The sequence below is a fragment of the Scyliorhinus torazame genome, chromosome 6 (assembly GCF_047496885.1).
Source record: "Scyliorhinus torazame isolate Kashiwa2021f chromosome 6, sScyTor2.1, whole genome shotgun sequence".
NCBI lineage: Eukaryota > Metazoa > Chordata > Chondrichthyes > Carcharhiniformes > Scyliorhinidae > Scyliorhinus > Scyliorhinus torazame.
Genome location: NC_092712.1, coordinates 46,820,489 through 46,839,118, shown reverse-complemented (window position 1 = coordinate 46,839,118; position 18,630 = coordinate 46,820,489). Strand labels below are relative to the sequence as shown.

Below are 18,630 nucleotides of genomic sequence, written 5' to 3'. Positions count from 1 at the left end.
TTGTCACTCTGAGAGAATCCACAAACTTTGAATCCCAATTGCGAGAAAGAGAAAGCACCACAAGTGCAAGTCCCATATCGACCAAATAACCGAATTTCGGAAGTGTGTACTAACCCGCATGCGTACCTAACAGGAAGAGTAAGGTAAACTCGTTAGAATTGTGTACAACTATCGCGGGATTGTGAACTGGAAAATAGCTTAAGCCATACCTGCTGTTCAAATCACCGCCTTATTCCCCTGTCCCAAATTAAAAGTAGAGAAAGAGATAAGAGAAGTAATGGCCACTAAAGCAATGGAAAGATTGATGAATCCACAGGAACCCGAGGTCGCAGCAACCAACAGAGCAGAGCAATGCCCCATATGGGAGGAAGAGTTAAGGAAATACTTAAAGGGGAAAGGATGGCTCCTTTGGTCGGATTTTTGTGCTAATGATGACTCAGGTCCAGGAAAGATAGGACAGACTTGGTGGGAGAAGCTAAGCGTGGTTCACAAGAAAAATGTAGGGAAAGTCAGAAAGCCAATGGCAATAGTGTCCTGTTTGGCACAGTTGTGTGGCACAGAGGGGGTCGTGAAGACGTTCCGTAGGCATAGAATCATAGAAGTTTACAGCATGGAAACAGGCCCTTCAGCCCAACCAGTCCATGCCGCCCAGTTTTTACCATTAAGCTAGTCCCAGTTGCCCGCACTTGGCCCATAACCCTCTATACCCATCTTACCCATGTAACTATCTAAATGCTTTTTAAAAATAGAATAGGCAGTTAATGGAGAAGGAAGAAAAGAATGAGGGATACAGTAACGAAGGTGAGAAGATAATTGAGCAACTCCGGGAACAGTTAGCAGCTAAGGATAAGGAAATGGCCGATGTAAAACGCGCACATCAATCTTGTCTAGTTCACTTTAGTAGCTTCCAGACACAGTATGATAAAGCCTACCAAGATACACAGCGTGCAGTCCTGGTAAGAGAGGAAACAGAACAACAGGTCGTCCAGCTAACTAGCAAATGCGCAGATTTAAAAGGAGCTTTGAGAGCGCTCCACAACTCCTCAAAGGAACAGAGGCAGAGTACCGTTGACCATGCTAAATGCCGACAGAAGATAGAAAAGTTACAGTCGCTACTCTCAGTACAAAATGCCTTCAGGTACACTTTCGGGCAGGATTTAGATGAGGAAGATGCTCCCGATTGGCAAGAGTTAAACGAAAGCACCCAAAAATACAGAGAGGACACGGGAAATCAAAATCGAGCCTGCCACGCCCCAAAAGGAAAAGCACCCGCAGCACCGGCTGCACAGGCAGCACACACCCCCACTCACAATTCGATCCCCATGAATCCGGTCACCACAGAACGCAGGTCATCGGATCAGGAGGAGCCTGATATTGTTTACACCACCCCAATATCCATAACCCAATTAAGAGACACTTGCACGAAAATTATTCCATTCCAGCCCACCGCAGACCCGCACAGCTTCTTTGAGGAGGTGCGCCAACAAAAAGTTATGTACGGCCGAGATAAGAGGGAGGAAGTAAAGCTAATAGTTATGAACCTTAGCCAATCCGTAAGGTCAGCTTTGCCACAACCCCAAAATGTAGCAGGAGGAACCCTACAGGAAATGGAAACAGCAATATTGGATGCCATCAGGTATAACAAAGGCGATCCAGTCGAGGGTTTAAATCACTGCAAAAGGGAGAACACCCGACCGCGTTTGCTGATCGTCTATGGATTCATTTCATGGCAGTTTACAGACAATTGAACCGCGCACACCTAAATGAGGGGGACACCACTAAATGGTTCCGCACATTAGTCTTGCATGCCACTGACGCAGGTCAGAAAGCTTGTGTAAACTATGACCCCGCAGACCACACACACAATGAGGTTTGGGTACTGAAGCAACTTTCTAGAGCATGGGAACAAACCCTACACCGACGGACAGATCAGGGCGAGATAGAAGCAAACATGCACCCAGTTAGGACTAGCCAGGACCCAGCATGGATAAACGAGGGTAGACACGAGGAACAGCACCCCAGAGCACAGATACCACGAGGTTGTTACAATTGTGGCTGCGTAACACATTACGTCCGCGATTGCTGACAAAATCCCTGAACTATCAACGATACCAACAACCAAACCCCCCACCTAGGAACAATGTTAGGCCCATTCATAATGTTAGCGCCCATTCAGACGACTTAGCGTTTAGCTCCCTAGATTGTCGGTGTTCGGACTTCCCAACCTGGGTCTGTGTCACACGCTGGGACAAATCAGGCAGACCAGTAGTTACAGGCACAGTCCGGGGACATACAGTCGATTTTCTTTGGGACACAGGAGGATCCCGCACCACTTTAAACTCCTCCACCATGTTTCAACAGGATAAATGGTCCACCACAGCCACCATCACCCTGAGTGGATTCACAGGCCACATGCAACAAGGATATATCACAGCTCCCGTACCCATCCAGATCGGGAACATTAGCACCAAATACCCCGTTGTTTTAGTTGACTTACCCCAAACCGCAGAGCACATTTTAGGCATTGATTTGATGTGCTCCCATCACCTTTTGTTTGACCCAGTAAACACATGTGTCTGGCGAATGGCTAAAACAGCTAGGGCTCCCGCTACGCTCACAGTAAGAGATTATGAAAACAGGATTTGCTCAGTAGGGGACTATTGGTTTAATCCACAACAATTAGTGCAGACCAGACAATTAGAGAGGTCCTCATAAAGCACAAGGCTTTGTTCGCACAACACAAACACGACTGTGGGAAGATCCCAGGTACAGTAAAATTTCAGGTCCCGATCCAAAGCCGCAAAAGCAATACGGTTTTCCACAGCAAGCCGAGGGTGAGATTTTGAAGGTTATTAACAGTTTGTTAGACCAAGGAGTTATTCGACCCGTAGCTTCCACAAATAATGCCCCAATTTGGCCCGTAAAAAAGCCCGATGGTTCATGGCGACTAACGATCAACTACCGAGAACTTAATAAGGTAACCCCTTTAGCCGCCCCCACTGTTGCCACGAGTCCCGCGGCTATGCTCAAACAGGGAGTACAGGCAAAGTGTTTCACAGTGCTGGACATCAGCAATGGCTTTTTGTCCATCCCGTTAGACAGGGCCTGCCAGTATAAATTTGCATTTATGTTTCAAGGGCAGCAGTACACGTGGACATGCCTCCCACAAGGATTCCATAACTCCCCCTCCATTTTCCTCCGACAATTGGCCAACGGACTTTCCAAATTTTCCCGACCCGAATGCCTAATACAATATGTAGACGATCTGCTCTTGCAAACGGACACAAAAGAGGAACACGTAGAGCTCTTATCTGAATTACTAGGCCTACTGCAAACAATCGGATGAAAGGTAAACCTCAAAAAGGCCCAGATTTTAAAGGAAAAGGTTCCTTATTTAGGCACTATCATCACCCACGTGAAGAGAGAAATTGAGCAAAAACGGATCGAGTCCTTTGTTAAATTGTCCCTGCCCCAAAATGTCACTCCACTCCGATCATTCCTTGGTTTGGTAGGATATTGCAGCAATTATATAGATGGTTTTGCCACAAAGCAGCTCCACTCTCAGAGCTTAAAACGAATGCCCCATGGGAATGGCTTCTGCAGCACACAGACACCATTGACGATGCTTTACAAGCATCGCCCCCGCTTTACAAGTTCCAGACCCAGACTTGCCCTATGCCATAGAAGTAGCAACCACCGACCGAACCCTATCGGCAGTGCTCCTGCAAGAACGACACAATCACTTAGGACCCGTGGCCTATGCCTCAAGAGTATTAGACCCGTTGGAGCAAGGATTCTCAGCCTGCGAATGACACTTGCTTGCAGTCTTTTGGGCAGTACAGTACCTTGCGTACATCACAGGCCTCAACCCAGTCACGATCTTGACCGAGCACACCCCCACGCAACTATTACAAGGTGGTAGATTAAAGGACGGTTCAGTCAGCCAAATCAGAGCAGCTCACTGGACACTACTATTACAAGGCAGGGACATTACGGTAAAACGCACCAAAACCGACACATTTCTGGCCAATAATCTCCAATATGCAGGGACCCCACATGAATGCCAGATCATAGCAGCCCCACACCACACAGGACCCTTTATCCCAAAGTCACTACACCCACGAGCAGGCAGTAAGACACAGGATTCCCAAACCACAGCGGATACTTAAAAAATGTATGTAGACGGTTCTTCCACAATCGAAAATGGAGTTAGAATTACTGGTTGTGGAATTTTCGTGGAAGACGCGCAGGGACGCCCACTGGAAGAGATCTCTTTAAAATTGCCCGGCCACCTAGGTTCACAAGCAGCAGAACTCGCAGCCATAGCCTGTAATTCAGCATCCCGACTCTTTTCCAACTCCCGCAGACATACACTTGGATAGCCTGTATGTGTGCAACAGCTTAACAGAATTCCTGCCCCTGTGGGAATCTCGAGGTTTTGTTTCAGCCCCTACCCTCTGCCCTGTTGTTAAAGCACATTCTCAAGACAGCCTCAGATCGCACATACGGGATCATTAATGTAAGAAGCCATCATCGCTCCTCCCCACCCGGTAATGTAAAGGCAGACGCCTTAGCCAAAGCAGGATCACGCCATGGTCACTTCTGGCAGCCACCCGAAAGCAAACCGATACACTCAGTCCAGGTTTCGCAGACCAATATTGAGGGTCTATCTCAAGCCCAAAAAGCAGACCGCACCCTCAAACAGGTTTTAGGCGGCACCGTCCCAGCCTCCTATGATAAATGGAAGGACGCACTGACTATACGACGGCATAGTTTTAAAAAACGGAATTTATGTGGTCTCCACCCAGGACAGAAACCAGCTCATTTACCAATTTCATGACAGACACGGACATCAGGGGATAGACAATACCATTGCCCATTTAAGACCTTTGTGTTGGTGGCCCGATTTAAAAAGGATGTAACCCATTATGTCGAGAATTGCCTATCTGTGCTCAGAAAAATCCCGAACGTTACTCAAAGAAAGGACAATTACGTCACACCCGACCTGTGAATGGCCCTTGGACAAATTTGCAAATCGATTACATTGGCCCCCTTCCCCCTTGCAGAAACGGTTTCAAGTACGTGTTGGTTGTAATCGACACCTTTACTAAATGGGTTGAAGCATTTCCCTCACGGACAAACACAGCAAAGGCCACCGCTAAGATTTTGACCCAACAGATATTCACACGCTGGAGTCTCCCACGCAGCATTGAGTCAGACCAAGGTTCCCACTTCACCGGCAGAGTCATGCAAAATGTTTTAATAATTTTGGGGATCAGGCAGAAATTCCATATAGCATATCACCCCCAATCCAGTGGCATTGTCGAGCGAATGAATCAAACTTTAAAAGCGACCATTAGGAAGATGGTGCAACAGGACAATACCATGTGGGACACGGTCCTCCCACTTTCTCTCATGTTTATTCCGAACACTGAATCTAGTTCCACAGGTTTCACCCCCCACATACTCATGACTGGACGGTCCATGAAGGGTATTGAATATTTATTAGGCCTCGGTCTGGCAAGCCCTACAGTAACCGCCCTTACCCACAAAAAAGCAGTCCAACAGGTTACAGATAACATTAAAGCGGCACAACTCACTGCAGCTGTCCGATTAGGTGCTAGAAAGAAGCAGAGTAAAGCCTGCTTTGACAAAAGCGTCCACCCCGTGGAGTACACAGTCGGTCAGCAAGTAATGGTTTCACTTTACAACCCCAGTTCTTTCCTCTCCCCAAAATGTGCAGGACCCTACTCCATTTCAGACAAAGTGAGCCCCTCCGTGTACAAGATAACGTACCCCAACGGCAAAAATTGGTTGGTTCCACATCAACCAACTCAAAGTCTACGGATCACAATGTAGCCACTCCCACCACATCTCTCTGGCAAAAGGAGACGATTACGCCCCGTCCAACGACAACCTAGTCCAACCCCTACGCCAACCCTCCCCAGCCATGCCGGCATTTATCCCTTGTCTACGGCCACAGACCCGAAATTGTCTCCACGACAGGTACAGACTTTCACCTTGCACTTGACTCCGATGACAGGGAGAGCCTCCCGAATTTGATTACTATCCCTGAACACTGGCGCGATCTCTCTGCCACCAGTCACCCCAGCCCCCGGAACCACGACTTAGCTATCTTTGACCCCTTATATGCCCTCCCCCAGCCACTGCCACATCTACCGCCCGACCACAGTAACTTGCCCTCCACTCCCACCGTCCCTACACCTCACGACAAACAAGCCCCTCTTTGGCACGGCGACAACTCTTGCAGACTGGTAAGGAGCACTGTTCCAGTACTTCCCAGACAGCGCACGTGGCAAACTTAATGCTATTTTTACTAAAATCTTTGTTTAAATTTTGGTTCCTTCAAAGGCAGCGACTATGATTCGGCATCCCTCCGTTTCCAGCTTTGGTGTAGCAATATTTTTACCATCGTAATCCTTTTTGGATGGTTGCAGAATGGATCGATGATTTTTCTTACTCGACCAGATTTCTGCAGTTCTTTGTCGGTATTTTTGTGGAACCTGAAATTCTTGGCGATGAACAAGGGTTTAGGTGAGATGTTGCCCTGCGTTGTTGTCCTTGTGTTGTTTCCTTGTGTTTTTTTTTTAAAGAATAGGCTTGCAGACCAAGAATGTACAAAACAAACAAGAGCTTTATTGGAAAGGTATTTTCTCTCAAGCTGCTAGAATAGACGGACTGTTAGCCGGCCCACGCTGCCGATGCTGTCATCAATACATCATGCAATCACACTCTTAAAGTGACCTTGTTCCAACGAGGAACAAACATTAATACACAACAAGCTGCCTTGGCCTTACGTCCTGGAGTTCCCCCAAAACTCTCCATACTGCTAGTTCTCTCCCCTCCTGTTAAGGTGCTCCATGAAAAACAATTTAAAAAAAAATTACTACGAATGTTGGAATCTGAAACAAAAACAGATAATACTGTACAATCTCAGCAGGTCTGACAGCATCTGTGGAGAGAAAAGGGTGCAAAAGTCTGGATGACTTTTTGTCAAACCAATTATTTATCTATTTTTTGTTAAATTTAGAGTACCCAATTATTTTTCCCAATTAAGGGGCAATTTAGCGTGGCCAATCCACCGACACATCTTTTGGGGTTGTGGGGTGAGACCCATGACAACACAGGGAGAATGTGCAAACTCCACATGACAGTGACCCGGGGCCGGGATCGAACCCGGATCCTCAGCGCTGTGAGGCAGCAGTGCTGACCACTGCGCCACCATGCTGCCCGTCAAACCACTTATTTTTTGGTCAGCTATCTTAATGTTAACTTAAATATAATCTTTATTAGTGTCACAATTAGGCTTACATTAACACTGCAAACACGTTCACAATGCCCCAAGCAGGATGGGACCGACGCTGTGAAGCAATAGTGCTGACCACTGTGCTACCGTCCGCCCTTTATACAGACCGTTGTCTATTTTGTGGTGACAATGCTCCTGAGAAATGCGTTGGGGGGGATTATACTACATTAATGGCGCTATATAAATGCAAGTTGTTAAATTTGGCTGATATCATTAGGTATTTCTTAATCATTGCAATATTAATTTATCATTGCCAGTTTCTCTTTTGCGTTGTTTCAATGAAAACTGAGATCAAGTAAACATTCTATATCCCTGCCATTTCAATACTACGTCCTGAGTTTATCATATTCACCCCTCAATGGTCCCATCTCTACCTCACTTATTTTTTTAACCTTATGTGTCTGCAGAACACTTGATACTTATTTTCACGTTAGATATTTTAAGTATGGTTTCCTTTTTGTCTTCCTAATTTGTCATTTTAATCTCTTTCCTGAGATCACCAAGGCCACCGAGATCCCCCTCCCCTCCCCATCTCTTTCGCTGCAGATTGAAAAGCATAACGTTTAAAAGCTGTATTTTTTTCAAGAAAATAGGTTGTGACTTAACTGCTTTTCTACCTCGCACGCCCCCATGGCAGCCTTTCTGCACTTGCAATGCTTCGCCAAGTCAATTTGTTCAATATTGGTGGGGGGGGGGGGGGGGGGGGGCGTTGTTAAGAGTTTTAAATGTTCCTCGATTTAAAAGGTAGACGACTCACTACTACACTTGCAAGCAGCGTTGCGTTGCCATGTTTAGACCGTCTGGACCCGTAACAGCCTCCCCGCACAGGCGCCGGAATGTGGCGACTAGGGGCTTTTCACAGTAACTTCATTTGAAGCCTACTTGTGACAATAAGCGATTTTCATTTCATGTGTGCGGTCCACCAGAGCGTTTGACAGGGGCTCAGGCTCCAGATCCGCTGGGTCGGTGGGGGCGGGGGTGGGGAATCCAGGCCGGGCTTTGCCACCGGCCGACTTGGCTTAATGGCTGGGTTAGAAAGTCTCCTGGCTTTTTTTTTTTGAGTTTTGCCCGGCTGGTGTATCGCTCCACCGGGGTCATTCTGGCAGAGAAATTATCGCAAGGCAAAATGGGTCGAGTCTACATACAGAGACAAAAAATAAAAAATCCCCCCCCCCAAACAACCCACCACACTCTGAACTGAAGACAGTTAGTTGCTATGTTTCTTGGCAAGGGGAGAGGGAGGTTCCCTCCCCCTTTGTTTCTGCCGGGGTGTCATTGGGGGGGGGGGGGGGGGGGGTGTGAAGGGAGAGGAGAGGCAAACTCTCTGGGTGGAAGGTGCTAATTGCTGCGAGGGCTGTGACTGACAGAAGGTGCAGGAGGAGGAGGAAGGGGAAGAGGGGGAGTTGTTTCTCTGGCTCTTTCCAAGATGGCCACCAATGATGGAGTAATGTAATAACTTTGCATCGCGTCCGTTTGTTTTTTTTTAGTTTTTTTAAAAAGAAAACCCCTTCCGACTCCCGGACGAGGACTTCGAGCGGGGAGATATACAAGCGGCATCGCCTTTATACAAGAAAACAAAAGCATTTTGTTTTTCTTAAGGGGGGGGGGGGGAGGAGGAGAAGGAAGGAGGCTGCGTATAATATGCCTGGATATTTCTCACAGACACCTTTGGATTAAGACTTCAGCCGTGCGTTGGGGCTTCTTTCCCCCCCTCCTCTCATTCCACCCCTCCCCTCATGACTTGTGCGAGTGTGAGGATTTGGGAGGAGGGTTCGCAGACACAACACTTTGAAGGAAACCTCTTGATTTACACCAGATAGACATTTCTCTCACCTCTCTGCTGCTGCTCTCTTCCTGTTTCTCTCTTAACCCCCCTCTCCCTCTCTTCATTGCCTCTTATTATTTTCCGTGCGGATTTCTTCTTGTGCCCGTCGCAAAAGTTTTTCCTTTTTTTTGGGGGGTGTGAAAACTTAACGTCGAAAGGAGACGTTTGGAAGTCTTGTTTTCATCCCCCCCCCCCCTCCTCTTCAGCCACCTCCTCTCTCCTGCAGCAGTGGAGTGGATTTCTTGTGGGGGGAAAAAATAAAAGTGTCTTTGGAGAGAGGAGAGGGAACAACAACAAAAGGCTCGACGCAGCTTTTCTTTTCCAACATATTTTTTTGTGAAGGGGGGGGGGGGGGGGGAGAGAGATAGGACGTGGCAAGAAGAGGAGCAGAGTTTTTTTTGGGGGGGGTGGGTGGGTGAAGGAGGATATCGAGGGCGGAAAAACACACCCCAAATCCATCGAAGACTCTGGATAAATATCTCCTGGCGGTCGATTTTTGAGGATTAAAAAAAAAAGCCCGCAGAAACTTCTTTTAAAATATACACCGGCGACGACGACGAAGGGAGGGAGACGGAGCTTTCTGGACCGGTTCCCAAGTTGGTCAAATTATAATTTTAACAACGCGGGGAGGAAAGAGAAAAAAAAATCTCAACGACAATTAAAAAAAACACAACGACCGTTTACCCCGATGACAGTTGAGGTCATGAACACAAAAACTCCGCTCTTCTAGGATTTAAAAGGTGAGTTTCTTTCGTTTCTTCTACCCCCCCCCCCTTTAAAGTTTTATTTTTGTGAGGCGATATCCATGTACACATGTTAAATTGACGAGGTGGCTGAGTGGCTCCTTTCAGGCCATTGGGGAAAGGAGATGGATTGGCTTGGGGGTTGGTGGGGAGAGGGGGGTCGGGCGCCATTGTGTAACTTGCTCAGTCATGGTTTCCAAAAGGGAAGACGGATCACTTTATATATAAACATACGCTTTTGTGTTTGTGTCTCTCTCTCTCTCTGTGTGGGGGAGAAGGAGGAGGGGAATGAATGCAAATATTACACACAAAAAAATTAGCTTGCAATATCCCCAATGCACCGCTGCCGTGCGAATGGCCATCACTTTTTTTCTCTCTCTGGCAATTTTGTTTTTAAACACCATTTTGTTGACTGGAAGAGAGGAGCAAAGGGGGGTGGGTGGAGTTGATGTTGGAAGGGAAAGGGAGAAACACGCGCGCACACATTAATATATGCATATAATATATATCACATATTGTTAGATGCGTCTAGACACAAAGCCAGGAAGCTGCATTCGACGAGCTGTCAAACGGAATTGTTTAAAACGTAACTTTTTAACACCCCCTTCCCCTTTCCTTCCCCCTTTCCCTTCCCAAAACGGAGATGTGGACTTATTGATCATATTGGGAGGGTTTGCTGGGGTAAGATGAGGGGGAGTTGGGGGGGCTGCTGAGTTAGTGGGGGAAACCATAAAGCCCTGATCTGTCCAAACTCCGCAGTTAAGCTGCCAATTCGAGGATGAATCCACACGGCCCTGGGTGGGGGCCTGGTTTGTTTTTGCATGGCAGTAATTTTTAATAAACTTTTTTTTGTTGCTTACTACACACCATTAGTTGTTTTCTAAACCGAGTGAGTTTCCTACTGAAATGCGTACACCCCAAGTTAAGGGAGTTTTAAGGGAGAAAAAAAAGCCAGATGTTTTTTTTTTTTTTTGACTTTGCTTTGACATTTAAGAACTTTGAACTGGCGTTTTTTGTTTTGTCCTGTCCTGTCCTTTTGAGTGGGCATGAGCCAATTTCCACCAGGTAACTTGCAGTTTCCACTTCACACACAGTTGACGTTCACAGGCTTTCAGTGAACTGTCATACTGTCAAATTGACAGCAGGACTTTATGATGCCAACCTTTCCATTTAGAACATTATCCCACATCAAATTTATTATTTTTAATCTTGATTTTTATTTTGACCTGTTTGTTTTGAAAACACTGCCTCTGGATGCATCCCTGACTAAATGGTATTTGTGGTGCTCTCTTGCTCTTGTTAAGTCATCAATGCTTCAAAAAGTGGAGCGGGGAAGAAGAGACTAGATTGATTTGGCAAAGATTATATGCCACGTTTGAATTGTGTTACCTTTTGTATGCCATTTTACTATGTATAGCTTTTTAAAAAACTACAAAAGGCCTTATTGATCAGACACACCAATGCAACAATCCAATCCATTGGACACAGAATAATCCAGTTACTCTCTTGTAAGATGTTAGAATGCAGATAGTTTTACAGTTTAAGGTTGAATTAATGTTATTTAAAAGCTTTTTATATATAATATGTTTAGATGCATCTAAAAATCGGTCAATTTGACAACATGGTATAAAGAGCACAAGGTTTCACTCCTAATAATTGCAACTCAAAATTATTGGCGTATTGGTGAGTTGTAGTTTACATGGTTTCATGATGGTCACAGGACAAGAACAGTGTCATAGAGAAAATAATGATTAGTAGAAGTAGACTTTTTCTTTACACTGGTAATAAAGAAGACTAATGTTTCAGGGTGGGGGGAATGTTCTCTGGTGAATATGCAGTGTTTTGTGAGGTGTGAGATACGCTGGACTGCAGAGTCCATAGCCTGACGTATCCCTCACGCTACTGTTTCTTGGGGAGCAATCTTGTTTCAATGAGGAATGTAGAAGAGCATGCCTGGAGTAGCAGCAGGTGTGTTGCTTAAAATGAAGTGCCAACCTTGTGAAGCTACAACACAAACTTAATATATGATAAATAGCAGAACTAGCATGCAATGGCCAAATAAATGATCCCACCAACAACTGATCAGATCAAAGCTCTGCAGTGCACATCTGGTTATTAATGATGGTAGACAACTGATGGGAGGAGGAGTCTTCAAGAACATCCCCAGCATTAGTGCTGGTGGAATGCAAAAGATAAGGTTGAAGCGTTTGCTAACATCTTTAGCCAGTAATGCCGAGTGGGTGACTCATCCCTGCTTCCTCCTATGCCGCACCATAGCAGAATCCAGACTTGTCAATTTGATTCACTCCGTGATGAGAGGAAATGGCTCAGCATACTGGATTTAGCAAAAGCTGTGCAGCCTGACAGCATCCTGCTGTAGTGCTGAGGACCTGTGTTCGAGAATTAGCCGTACCTATGCCACTACAACAATGGCATCTATGTGACAAAACTGAAATTTTACGAGGTATGTTCTGTCATCAAGAAGCAGGACCAATCCAGTCTGGCTATTTACCATCCAGGGCTTGTAGGACACAACTGTCCCCTGATGAGATTCAAACCAAGAACAAAGGAAGATGGATGTAGTTCCTGGAGGCTTATCATCTCATCTCGGGAACATAACTGCAGGAGTTCCTCAGGATAGTGTCCCAGGCACACCCATCTTCAACTGTTTGGTTGGTTCATTTCATGCAGGCAAAAATGGGGATGATTGGTGAATGTGGTGTTCAGTACCATTCATCGCTCCTCAGATGCTCAAACAGTCTATGCCTGTGTGCTGTAACATGTGGACAACATTTAAGCTTGGGCTAATAAGTGGCAAGTAACATTCGTACTACACAAGTGCCAGGTAATCACTATTTCCAGCTAAAGCCCCCTTCCCTCCCCAGACATTCAACAGCATTACCATAGCCGTAGAAACTTATAAAAATAGGAACATGGGTTGGCCATTCAACCCTTCCAGCCTGCTCCGCCATTTATCATGATCATGGCTGATCATCCAACTCCATAGACTGTTCCCGCCACTTCCTTCCTAGAGTGTGACGACCGGAACTGCGCACAGTACTCCAGCTGTGGCCTAACTAGAATTTTATACAACGCCATCATAACCTCCCTGCTCTTATATTTTATGCCTCGGTTATTGAAGGCAAGTATCCAATATGTCTTCTTAACCATCTTATTTACCTGATGTCCTGCTGTCTTCAGGACTTATGGATATGCACACAAAGGTCCCTCCGATCCTCTGTATTTCCTAGGGTTCTATATTCTTTGTATATTCCCTTGCTTTGTTAGTCCTCCCAAAATGCATTACCTCACACTTTGAAGGGTTAGATTCCATTTGCAACTGTTCTGCTCATCTAACCAGCCTGCCTATATCACCCTGTAAAATAAGGCTTCTTCCTCACTATTTACCACACCACCAATTTTTGTGTTATCTGCAGACTTACTCATCATGCCTCCTATATTCACATTCCGATCATTAATATACACTACAAACAACGAATGCCCCAGCACCAATTTCTGCGGAACACTACAGGACACAGACTTCCAGTCACAAAAACAACTATCACCTGCTGCCTCATGTCACTAAGCCAATTTTGGATCCAAGTTACCCTGGATCTCATGGGCTCCTATCTTCTTAACCTGTCTCGCATGTGAGACTTTGTCAAAAGCCTTACTGAAGTCCATATAGACTACATCAACTGCAATACCCTCATTTACATAGCAAGTCACCTCCTCGAAAAATTCAGTTTTGAAGACAAAGCCATACTGACTATCTGATTAATCCTTGCCTCCAAAAGTGATGATTAATTCTGTCCCTCAATTTTTACCAATAGTTTTCCTACCACTGAAGTTAGACTCACTGGCCTGTAATTTCCTGTTTTTTTCCTATTTTCCTTCTTGAATATTGGTACCACATTAGCTGTCCTCCAGTCCTCCAGCACATCTCCTGTGGCTAGAGAGGATTTGAAAATTGTCTGTAATCTCCTTCCTTGCCTCCCACAGCAATCTGGGATACATCTCGTCTGGACATGAGGATTTATCCACTTTTAAGTCTGCTAAAACCGTTAATACCTCCTCCTTCTCAATGTTAATTTGTTACAGTCTCCCTCAATTTCTATACCTACACCGCCCTTCTCAATAGTGAACACAAATGCAAAGTACTCATTTAAAATCTCCCCAATCTCTTTCCAGCTCTCCTCACACACATTGCCACTATGGTCCCTAATGGGCCCCCTTTCCCTGGTCATCCTCTTGCCCTTAATATACTTAAAAAACACATTTGCATTTTCATCTGCCAGTCTTTTTCATGCCCTCCTCTTCGCTCTTCAAATTTATTTTTTAATTAACCCCCTGCACACTCTATTCCTCTAGGAATCCTGCTGTTTTGAGCTGTCTATCTGCCATAAACCTCTTTTTTTTTTCCTTATCCAACCCTGGATATCCCTTGTCATCTCGGAATCTCTGTACTTGTTGCTCCTGCCCTTCATTTTTACGGGAACATGTTGACCCTGTCCTCTCTCCATTTCCTTTTTGAATGAATCCTTCTGCTCTGATGTATATTTTCCTACAAGTTGCGGCTCCCAGTCGACTCTTGCCAGATTCTGTCTTATCCTGTTAAAAAATTGTCCTTTCCCCTGTTCAGAACCTTTGTCCCTTTCCATAACAACTTTTGTTCTTCAGGGTTTTGGCCAAGGATGATATCATGACCGGTACAGGTTTGGAGGGCCGAAGGGCCTGTTCCAGTGCTGTATTGTTCATGTACCTTAAATCCTACTGAGTTAATGGTCACTGTCACCAAAATGCTCCCCCACTGAAACTTCTACCACTTGCCCCACGTCATTCCCTAAAACTAGGATCCCTCTTGTAGGTCTCCTATGTACTGAAATAAAAAGGTCACCTCGATGCATTTTGAAGAATTCCACCCCCTCTAAGCCTTTCACACTTCGACTATCCCAGTTAATATTGGGGAAGGTGAAATCCCCTACTATTACTACCCTATTATTCTTACATTTCTCAGATTTGCATACATGTCTGCTCTTCTAACACTCCCTGACTGTTTGGGACCAACAGTACACTCCCAGCAATGTGATGGCCCCTTTTTGTTCTGGTTCTACTCATATGGCCTCATTTGAGGAACCTTCTAAGATAGCCTCCTTTCTGCAGTAATTGACTCCTTGATCAATATTGCAACTAGACGCCCTCCTCGACACGACTGAAGATTCCATACCACAGAATATTGAGCTGCCAGTCCTGCCGTTCCCTCAACAAGGTCTCTGTGATAGCAATAATATATTTCCTCAACAATGTCATCCCTCTCTGTGTGGGGCTGTGTCACCCTCTCTGTGTGGGGCTGTGTCACCCTCCCTGTGTGGGGCTGTGTCACCCTCCCTGTGTGGGGCTGTGTCACCCTCCCTGTGTGGGGCTGTGTCACCCTCCCTGTGTGGGGCTGTGTCACCCTCCCTGTGTGGGGCTGTGTCACCCTCCCTGTGTGGGGCTGTGTCACCCTCCCTGTGTGGGGCTGTGTCACCCTCCCTGTGTGGGGCTGTGTCACCCTCCCTGTGTGGGGCTGTGTCACCCTCCCTGTGTGGGGCTGTGTCACCCTCCCTGTGTGGGGCTGTGTCACCCTCCCTGTGTGGGGCTGTGTCACCCTCCCTGTGTGGGGCTGTGTCACCCTCTCTGTGTGGGGCTGTGTCACCCTCTCTGTGTGGGGCTGTGTCACCCTCTCTGTGTGGGGCTGTGTCACCCTCTCTGTGTGGGGCTGTGTCACCCTCTCTGTGTGGGGCTGTGTCACCCTCTCTGTGTGGGGCTGTGTCACCCTCTCTGTGTGTGTGGCGGGGCTGTGTCACCCTGTGGGTGTGTGTGTGGCGGGGCTGTGTCACCCTGTGTGTGTGTGTGTGTGTGTGTGTGTGTGTGTGTGTGTGTGTGTGTGTGTGTGTGTGTGTGTGTGTGTGTGTGTGTGTGTGTGTGTGTGTGTGTGTGTGTGTGTGTGTGTGTGTGTGTGTGTGTGTGTGTGTGTGTGTGTGTGTGTGTGTGTGTGTGTGTGTGTGTGTGTGTGTGTGTGTGTGTGTGTGTGTGTGTGTGTGTGTGTGTGTGTGTGTGTGTGTGTGTGTGTGTGTGTGTGTGTGTGTGTGTGTGTGTGTGTGTGTGTGTGCTGTCACCCTCTGTGTGTGTCTGTGGCAGAGCTGCCTGTGTGTGTGTGGCAGAGCTGCCTGTGTGTGTGTGGCAGAGCTGCCTGTGTGTGTGTGGCAGAGCTGCCTGTGTGTGTGTGGCAGAGCTGCCTGTGTGTGTGTGGCAGAGCTGCCTGTGTGTGTGTGGCAGAGCTGCCTGTGTGTGTGTGTGTGGCAGAGCTGCCTGTGTGTGTGTGTGTGGCAGAGCTGCCTGTGTGTGTGAGTGTGGCAGGGCTGTCACCCTGTGTATGTGTGTGTGTGGCAGGGCTGTCACCCTGTGGGGTGTGTGTGGCGGGGCTGTCACGTGGTGTGTGTGTGTGTGGCGGGGCTGTCACTGTGGTGTGTGTGTGTGTGGCGGGGCTGTCACTGTGGTGTGTGTGTGTGTGGCGGGGCTGTCACTGTGGTGTGTGTGTGTGTGGCGGGGCTGTCACCCTGTGTGTGTGTGTGGCGGGGCTGTCACCCTGTGTGTGTGTGTGTGGCGGGGCCGTCGCTGTGGTGTGTGTGGCGGGGCCGTCGCTGTGGTGTGTGTGGCGGGGCCGTCGCTGTGGTGTGTGTGGCGGGGCCGTCGCTGTGGTGTGTGTGGCGGGGCCGTCGCTGTGGTGTGTGTGGCGGGGCCGTCGCTGTGGTGTGTGTGGCGGGGCCGTCGCTGTGGTGTGTGTGGCGGGGCCGTCGCTGTGGTGTGTGTGGCGGGGCCGTCGCTGTGGTGTGTGTGGCGGGGCCGTCGCTGTGGTGTGTGTGGCGGGGCCGTCGCTGTGGTGTGTGTGGCGGGGCCGTCACTGTGGTGTGTGTGTGTGTGGCGGGGCCGTCACTGTGGTGTGTGTGTGTGTGTGGCGGGGCTGTCACTGTGGTGTGTGTGTGTGGCGGGGCTGTCACTGTGGTGTGTGTGTGTGTGGCGGGGCCGTCACTGTGGTGTGTGTGTGTGTGGCGGGGCTGTCACTGTTGTGTGTGTGGCGGGGCTGTCACTGTGGTGTGTGTGTGTGTGTGGCGGGGCTGTCACTGTGGTGTGTGTGTGTGGCGGGGCTGTCACTGTGGTGTGTGTGTGTGGCGGGGCTGTCACCCTGTGTGTGTGTGTGTGGTGGGGCCGTCGCTGTGGTGTGTGTGGCGGGGCCGTCGCTGTGGTGTGTGTGGCGGGGCCGTCGCTGTGGTGTGTGTGGCGGGGCCGTCGCTGTGGTGTGTGTGGCGGGGCCGTCGCTGTGGTGTGTGTGGCGGGGCCGTCGCTGTGGTGTGTGTGGCGGGGCCGTCGCTGTGGTGTGTGTGGCGGGGCCGTCGCTGTGGTGTGTGTGGCGGGGCCGTCGCTGTGGTGTGTGTGGCGGGGCCGTCGCTGTGGTGTGTGTGGCGGGGCCGTCGCTGTGGTGTGTGTGGCGGGGCCGTCGCTGTGGTGTGTGTGGCGGGGCCGTCGCTGTGGTGTGTGTGGCGGGGCCGTCGCTGTGGTGTGTGTGGCGGGGCCGTCGCTGTGGTGTGTGTGGCGGGGCCGTCGCTGTGGTGTGTGTGGCGGGGCCGTCACTGTGGTGTGTGTGTGTGTGGCGGGGCTGTCACTGTTGTGTGTGTGGCGGGGCTGTCACTGTGGTGTGTGTGTGTGGCGGGGCTGTCACCCTGTGTGTGTGTGTGGCGGGGCTGTCACCCTGTGTGTGTGTGTGTGGCGGGGCTGTCACCCTGTGTGTGTGTGTGTGGCGGGGCTGTCACCCTGTGTGTGTGTGTGTGTGGCGGGGCTGTCACCCTGTGTGTGTGTGTGTGGCGGGGCTGTCACCCTGTGTGTGTGTGTGTGGCGGGGCTGTCACCCTGTGTGTGTGTGTGTGGCGCGGAGCTGTCACCCTGTGTATGTGTGTGTGGCGGAGCTGTCACCCTGTGTGTGTGTGGCGGAGCTGTCACCCTGTGTGTGTGTGGCGGAGCTGTCACCCTGTGTGTGTGTGGCGGAGCTGTCACCCTGTGTGTGTGTGTGTGGCGGAGCTGTCACCCTGTGTGTGTGTGTGGCAGAGCTGTCACCCTGTGTGTGTGTGTGGCGGAGCTGTCACCCTGTGTGTGTGTGTGTGTGGCGGAGCTGTCACCCTGTGTGTGTGTGGCGGAGCTGTCACCCTGTGTGTGTGTGTGTGTGTGGGGCAGGGCTGTCACGTGGTGTGTGTGTGTGGCGGGGCTGTCGCTGTGGTGTGTGTGGCGGGGCTGTCGCTGTGGTGTGTGTGGCGGGGCTGTCGCTGTGGTGTGTGTGGCGGGGCTGTCGCTGTGGTGTGTGTGGCGGGGCTGTCGCTGTGGTGTGTGTGGCGGGGCTGTCGCTGTGGTGTGTGTGGCGGGGCTGTCGCTGTGGTGTGTGTGGCGGGGCTGTCGCTGTGGTGTGTGTGGCGGGGCTGTCGCTGTGGTGTGTGTGGCGGGGCTGTCGCTGTGGTGTGTGTGGCGGGGCTGTCGCTGTGGTGTGTGTGGCGGGGCTGTCGCTGTGGTGTGTGTGGCGGGGCTGTCGCTGTGGTGTGTGTGGCGGGGCTGTCGCTGTGGTGTGTGTGGCGGGGCTGTCGCTGTGGTGTGTGTGGCGGGGCTGTCGCTGTGGTGTGTGTGGCGGGGCTGTCGCTGTGGTGTGTGTGG

General features: G+C 49.2%; 1 protein-coding gene across 7 annotated transcripts in view; it reads left to right on the top strand.

The window, feature by feature from the left end:
- Positions 1 to 9,567: 9,567 nt before the first annotated feature.
- Positions 9,568 to 18,630, top strand: part of kmt2ca (lysine (K)-specific methyltransferase 2Ca) — a 684,766-nt gene continuing 675,703 nt past the window's right edge. For all 7 annotated transcript variants that reach the window (XM_072508182.1, XM_072508181.1, XM_072508179.1 and 4 more), the window contains exon 1: positions 9,568 to 9,892. The gene's annotated coding sequence lies outside the window, so the exon portion shown is untranslated. The remainder of the gene's footprint in view (positions 9,893 to 18,630) is intronic.